Below are 7,663 nucleotides of genomic sequence, written 5' to 3'. Positions count from 1 at the left end.
ATTTACAGTGTGAGTTCTGACATTTCTTGGAGCATGGTAAGTAAAGACTGGTTTAAGAAAGAGGAGTCTGGAATAGGCAGCAGCAGGTCATGTTCCGGTTCTGAAAAGCAATATTGATAAATTTGGAAAAACTTGCAATTTAAAAAATATGGGTCTACAAAGCAGATGGGCAGTAAGGTGCTTCACTAACTGATGTTAACAAAAGGGCCTTTGTATAGATTTTAAATAAATTTCAAAGCAAAAAGTCCTCTGAAATTGTGAGTGGTATTGTATCAGTAGCTACGTCGGACTCCACACCGCCTTGAACCGATACATCAAAGACCCACATTTGAGTTTTTTCTGGCACTTACTAAAAGAAAACGAGGATCAGCATTATTTGAACCTTAGGTTCTCTGTAACAAAATGTAATCATGTTTTGTATTGTTGGAAAGCCAATGAGGAACAAGTCATGGGGAACAAGTTGGTGGTTTTGGTGGTGGGGTGATTAAAGATGATTAAAGACCAGTGCCCAGCCAGATACAAAGGTTAATCTGGTGTGATATGCTTACAAGAAGTCATTGACGTATCGTTTTGTCATGATTGTATCTTTATTTGATAAACCTGTTTTTTGCTTTTAACTTTTGTGTTTATAAGGGGAAACGTTGAATGGCGTGGGGGAACTCGTCAATATGGTCTCCTACACATAATATGCATATAGCCATCTCACTATTCAAACATTTTGGACCATTGTATATTGTCATTATTAACATACTGTACAATAAACTGCATTCCCTTTAACCCGTCATTCCTCTTCGACTGTTGCCACTGTACACCTAGCAGTTTTAAGCTCCTAACATACACGTAGCACTCAGGATATCTGCACCCCATAGTCACTTGCCTATACACTAGTGTCATAGCAGGATACACAATTGTATTTATGGAGGCTGAACAAGCCAGAGGTATGTCCACATCTTCCAAGAGAGATCGTTATTTGTATAGAGCCACACTACTGGCAGAGTCTCCTGCTTCTATGCATAACTGTTAGCACAGAGGGAAGGTTGAAACATTATTCTGTCGGATAATCAAAATAACGTGATAAGTTCTGGTTTCTTACAGTTGGTGACCTCGGCGCTGTTTGGTGTATCTGAGGGATTTCTTGCAGTTTCAATGGAGAAACAAAAAACCACAAAGATCCACAAGAGAGAAATAAGGACAGCAGACATGTTTTCATGTACCAACAACCAGGGAAACCGCTCTGTCCTGTTGCTTCACTGGAAAAGTACTTGTCTCTACTCTCCTCCAGTCCCCTTGCTTTCTATCTTCACCCCAAGTGGCAAAATGTCACTGAATCCCTTTGGTAAGTAACTTTACGCAGCCTATACCATGTGTTAGCTGGCTGGCTATTATAATGGAAGTGGCTTTTAGTCTGTTGCAGGTACACCAGAGAGCCGCCGATAGAGGTGAAGTAGCTTGCAAATACAGTATGTTGCTGTGGATTTGTAAGCAGTGGGCACCAGAATATACACCAGTCACTGCCTTCGCAGCCTTCTGAAGCAAAAATTGTCAGATGCCGGTGTGGAGGCTAGAGAGATTATGTCCATGAGTGGGCATAAAGTTGAAAGCTCTCTACCAAGCTACTGAAGGCCAAATTTAAATGAGGGAAAACGATGGAGTGATATTCTTGGCACACCACTCCATCGTACGAGAAAAGAAGATTGGTGTCTGATGTCGCCACAATGCCAGTTGAAATGGGACATCTTTAATTCATGCACAATAAATGGGAATTTCTGAATTAATGTGAAGAAAAAGTAAGCTTATCTCTACACTAATGTTAGCTAGTTAGTAGTAGCTAGCTGATAAACATCAACTGAGTTGCATTTTCGTTGCACAGCAACGTCTTGTTATTAATTTTCTACCTGTCAGTCTGGAACTATATCCTCTGGCAGAAAAAATGACATTTAATGAATTTGCTTATTTAAATGATATTTCAATGGAAAATGTGTCCTTAGTATTTTTTTTTATATGTAGTGACCATTTTATAAAAGCAATAAGACCCTACACCGCTTCACGTCGTGGCTAATAACACCCTCTAGCTGTGACTATATTCACAATATAGCACAGCCTCTTATGCTTTTTTGCTTAAATATACACTACCATATTGTCAATAGGCTTTATAAACATCTGTACCAGCCCTGGCTGTTAATCAATCCTGAATACTCTTGCGCACAGTAATTATAGAAAATTATGTTGGATATGGTGTGGCATGGGGATCTAGATTTCATGCAAGACAAAGGGGAAAGTGGTATTTACCAATGTTAGTAAAGCTCTAAGGTTATGGTACATTCTGACTTAGAATATTTATGGCCTACATATCCACGGTCATAACTCTAGCAGAACCACTGAGCTTTATGTTCACATGTATGCAGTCAAAGTGGACTGTTTACCCATCCACATACAAAATTAGTGGACTGCACAGCAGCATGCAAGAGAACAGTATTCTGCTAGTTCAGAAGCCGCATAACCAATAGAATAAATAAACTTTTTTAAAAAACTTATGTTTGGAATTGAAGGTAAAACTAGTTTAAAAAAAAAAAAAATTATCCAGCTTTCTCAGGGAGCATGCTCTACAATATCAATTTAGATAGTACCATGTTGGTATGAGATTGTAATAAGTTAGCTAAGATTAATGTATTTGCAGATACTTCTGCCTGGAGAACTGGAGAGTCATTTTTGATGTTGTAATCAATTGTCATTGCATCATCTTTTTTAGTTATTGTACTCAATTGCTTTGGCTGTTGTTTTGTTTAACATAATTTAACAAAAATCTAACCAGAATGTGCGCTGCATGCATCATTATTTATGCATTCATTGTTTCCCATGAGGAAGTCATAAAAGAATATGCACACAATGCACGTATGCAAATTTTCATCTGGAAACAACAGATGTGCAAACAGAAGTGCATGTGGCACACCCATTTGGTCTTTAATGGGAATACCTTCTTGACTATTTGCATTGCATGTAGTATTGAAAAGGGGAGAGGACACAATGGGGGAGGGTAAAGGTTGCAGTTTATAAACAAAAGACAATGCTCTTGGCACAGAGTGTAGACACACAGTCATCCGGGTACTTAATTTTCAGTTGGACACATTTAGGGTGGCACATTTAGGGCTCTATCTTACAGCCGGCGCAAAGCGGTGCCAATCGCAACGCAAGTGTCTTTGCTAGTTTCAGACCGATGCAGCTGTCATTTTACCGTCCAGCGCCCACGTTATTTAAATAGCAAATGTACTTGCGCCCATCTGAGTGCCCATGGGCTTGTTGGTCTTAAATTGAGGTGTGGTCAGGCGCATTGTTGGTGCATTGCTATCTTGAGGCAGCAGAAACGTTTGCTCGATTGACCAACAAAAACCTGGTCTTAAGTCAATGGCGCAGTATTTTACTGTTATTTTAAGGGCGGATCATTAAGATAGTAATATGCGCCTATTAAAAAAAATACATCCGTTTCCTCTGCACAGAAGCGCTCTTTCCTACTACTTGGCAAATCCGCCATTATAATAACAATCTGCCAAGGTGTGAGCGCACCTGGCTTTTAAAGGGAATGGGAGATGACACTCTGATTGGTTTATTTTCAAAACACACCTATGATTAATTAAGAGACTAAGTACAAACCTTTTGAATCATGCGCCTTACTTTGCGCTCAGATTATCCGCCGTTAAACTAGCAAAAGTGGATTTGGAGACGCCCTAAATGCACTTGCGCCATGCACTTTAGACCATGCGCTTAGATTGTTAAAATATAGCCCTTAGAGTCACTAATCTTGTCAAACTCTCAATGAATTAATTGGTAAATCCAGAGATTAATTTCCTGTTTTAAAGGTTTAACCTAATCTTACACTACCCCTGAACTGCAAGGCAACCCAAAACTAACAATAGGTTTTTTACATTACATTAATCATATGTCTTGCAAAAATATTAAGTTACAATGCAGATGTGCTTCACTTGCTTGTAGCCACATAATACCTGTTATCTAAAATGTAATTACAGACAAATGGCTTACAGACAGCTTAAATATGTATGCTTGTATTCATTTCCTTAAGAACTGTCTGAAGAATAATTTCCATTCCATTTTTTTCCAAACAAGATTTTCCTCATGGATATCATGCTAATAGGAGGTTTTTATACATTAAACTATTAACTCTATGTATTAAATTCATAAGTACAATGGCAAGAATAATACTAAACTTTAATGAAAAATGTAATTTTATTAGGCAGCATACATATTGCAGATTCCTTTTAGTTTACTGTGCAAATTCAAATACTCTGAATCAAATAACTTGCATAAACTTTGTTTTATTTCCCTTATTCATAATGGGATTGCAGTACTGTAGGACTGATTATGTGTGCGTGTGCACGCGCGTGTGTGAATGAGTGTGCCCTTATGTTTAAAACAATGAAGAGTGGTGTGCTCCCATTGCATGGCTACTAGGTACAAACCTAGGAGGAAAGCTGATTAATTGGGTGCCCATCACAACAATTGGCAACACAGTGATAGATGGATTTCCTATTAGCGTAGAATGGTAGCTGATACCGTAAATTCTCCCAACAGCAGAAGTGATTGAAGTATCACTCCCTTACTCCTTTTAAGTCTTTATTAGTCTTTGCTCCCTTCCTCTTCTTTATCACTAGGGTCCCCACACGCTGATAGCTCAAACAAACAGTGACAATTTGTGCCCAGATTGAGGTGGTGAGAGGGGCTGGGGTGTGTGCTCCTATCGTTTAATGTTTGCCTCCTCAGGCAAGAACCAGAAAACAAGAGGAGGGAAAACAAAGCTCTGGGTGGGCTGAGCCAGCAGCCCGCCCAACTAAATGAAGGTTTTTCTTTGTGGACATCACCACATTATGGAGGGAATTTGGAGGCTTAGATGTAAATCATTTGCATTCTAGCAGGCATTGAAGTACCAGCTTTATGAGACTCATAAAAAGGTAGCTAATGTGCCTCCATCAGGTTCACCCTCTGTTGTGTGTGGAAGGAACTGCAACAACTATGGTTGAGGAGGGGTGGTCATTTGGGTGAAACAAGGGAGTTGACTTTGTAGGACTAACCAAGTATTAGCATGTACAATTTGCACTACCTTCTCTATTACGCTTTTGAATTTCAGGCGCTGTAAGCAGAGTAATCCCGAACAGGGCATCCTAGTTAACATGTGCAATATTTCTTTCTGCCTTGTCAGGTTTTACTAACATCACAGGTTACACTTTTTAATAAACACATAATGCACATTTGTGACATTTTCTAATTTGCAATGTGTTGAAATCTTTTAACAGGAGCCTCCGACATCATGCAAAAAAAGTCCCTTGGTACCCTCTCTCATCACCAGCACTTCATTAAGTACCCTCTCTCGGTTCAGATGGCTTTTTTACCCAAGCAACCAAGTTCTGCCATGGATGAAAGAGGCAGGATTTGCATTGGAACGAGAATGAGCCCCATGTCCAATAGAAATTCAGACATGCAATAATCGGCTCACAGAGCTTGCTCAGTCAACATGCAGAGACTTCCACAGTCAGAGTGCTTCTGACAGACCTCCTTGTTCCTTCCTCTAAGCTCTGACAGGGTTATTTTAATACCATAGCCAGAGTATGAAGAACGAGGGCTTTCGAGAACATTCTGTGTTTTGTGTGCGTACCCCATTGTATTTTTCTCAGTAGTAAAGAGTCTCCAGGTACAGAACCCATGAGGTTCCCCAGAGCAGACTGCTCCATTAGTCAGGCCAGGGCTGATTTATAGGTTGTCTTACTGCGGAATTTAAATGAACTGGGGAACAGAGTGTGAGGTTGTTCCCATTTATGCCGTATCTCTCCTTAATTTGATTTTCTCTCTTAGGACAAATTAGGGGGCTCCTGGTGAGTGTCCCATCTAATGATTGCCTCACAAAAGGCTTCTCAGGGCAAACATAGTTTAGAAGAAAACATACAGTTTTATTTTGAAAACATTTGGTTTTTTACCATTCATTTGTGAATTCATTTTGCAATGAAACAAATTCTGAGACCCTTTAAGAGGTACACTGCAAATAGAACAAGGTGAATCGATGTTACCCAGGAGATAGCTGCTCTGTTGGTTAGCTCAGGCGGCAGAGTTAAGCCATACATAACCATTATTTTAGAAAAATGGAAATAAAGTGCTGTAGCAAACACAATGCATGGTACATATAGCCTAATAGGTGCAATAAGGCATGTGGTTCACTTATAATTTTTTCCCAGCAGGAATTCTTTTATATTTTTTTATTTCTGGCCTTATTGAGCTGGAATTATTTACTTGTACATAATATATGACCTGTACTTTGATAATGGGAACATTTAAGATAGCAGAGGTGCAGAATATTTGTTTTCTGTCAAAACTGAACCACAAGGAAGAATTACCACATCAGTATTCAGGTCATATGGCTCCTAATTAAAACAAACAAAAGCAGTAGCAGTATAAATAACTAGACAAAGCTTTCTATACCAAGCTACGGTATTGTTTTTGGTGTTGAAGCGGTGTAGACTCCCTAAATGCTTTAGTAGTTGAATTTTAGATGAGGCTGATGCTAGATGACGTTGTGTTTTCCTTATGACACGTATGTCAGAGTCTTTCGTAAATGACCACACCAAAAGAGGGGTAAAAACAGTTGAGGCAATAGTTGAAAGCACGTACAGTGCCTTGGTGACTGGCTGACTGGTTGCACACTTTTCCCCATTGAGGATCCATGATTTCCAATTCACAGGTATGAATTGTGATGGACCTGAAAGGTTATGTTATGTGATATATAACATTCACCCATAGGTTGCAATGAATGTAAATCCTACTGGATATAATCGATTACTCTTGTTGCTGTTTGCCAGTGGTCCACCTGCAGAAACGTAATGTTTCTAAACTGCAATGTGCAGCATTTTATGAAAAGCAAAACCCACTTTTGTCTGGCATTATTTCACAAGCATTGTGTGTGTTTTGGGATAGGACTGGATAGGATAGTGCAGGTAATCCTATATCCTCATGACATCTATTTCATGAAGATTCCATTTCAGGGTAAATCATGTGATTTCTGACGCATCGTTGCAAGACCTTTGCTATACTGGGGAACTTTTTCTGCTAATGCCTTAGAGTGCGCTAAACTATACTTCACCAAAGATCCGTCTAAAGAACAGGGCTTCTGAGGACAATTTTTTTTTTGATATGCCAGGCTGGTTTTTGGAGATCCACAGGTCGGGGGGCCCATCAAATCTTTTTGTTTCATCCCCTGGGGATCCCAGACCTCTGAAAATCCTCATCTTTACACTCGCCCAGAGACACAGAGGGCAGGTCAGTTCACTGTGGTGACCAGCTGGGACCCGGCTGCAGCGTTGACAGGGCAGGTCTGTGAGTGACAGCATTCTGGGTACTGTTATGGGATTTCTGCTCGGGCCCCAGAGGACCACACTTCCTCTCTGATGTCTGCCCTTGAAGTCCCATCATTTTATCAAAAGTAGGATGGATGAAATCTTGATTCATCACCAGCATGGGACTTAGCTCTGTCAAACCTCTTTTGTCATTCTACAGGATGTCATTTCTGTGATGTTTGCCACTATATGTGATAAACATTCCATGGGGAATTCACAAAAGGACTACAATGCTTTTTGCACCTGTTAAACTGCCACTAGAGCCTGAGAAA

The sequence above is a fragment of the Anguilla anguilla genome, chromosome 2, assembly GCF_013347855.1.
Source record: "Anguilla anguilla isolate fAngAng1 chromosome 2, fAngAng1.pri, whole genome shotgun sequence".
Classification (NCBI taxonomy): domain Eukaryota; kingdom Metazoa; phylum Chordata; class Actinopteri; order Anguilliformes; family Anguillidae; genus Anguilla; species Anguilla anguilla.
Note: the sequence above shows the minus strand (reverse complement) of the source record.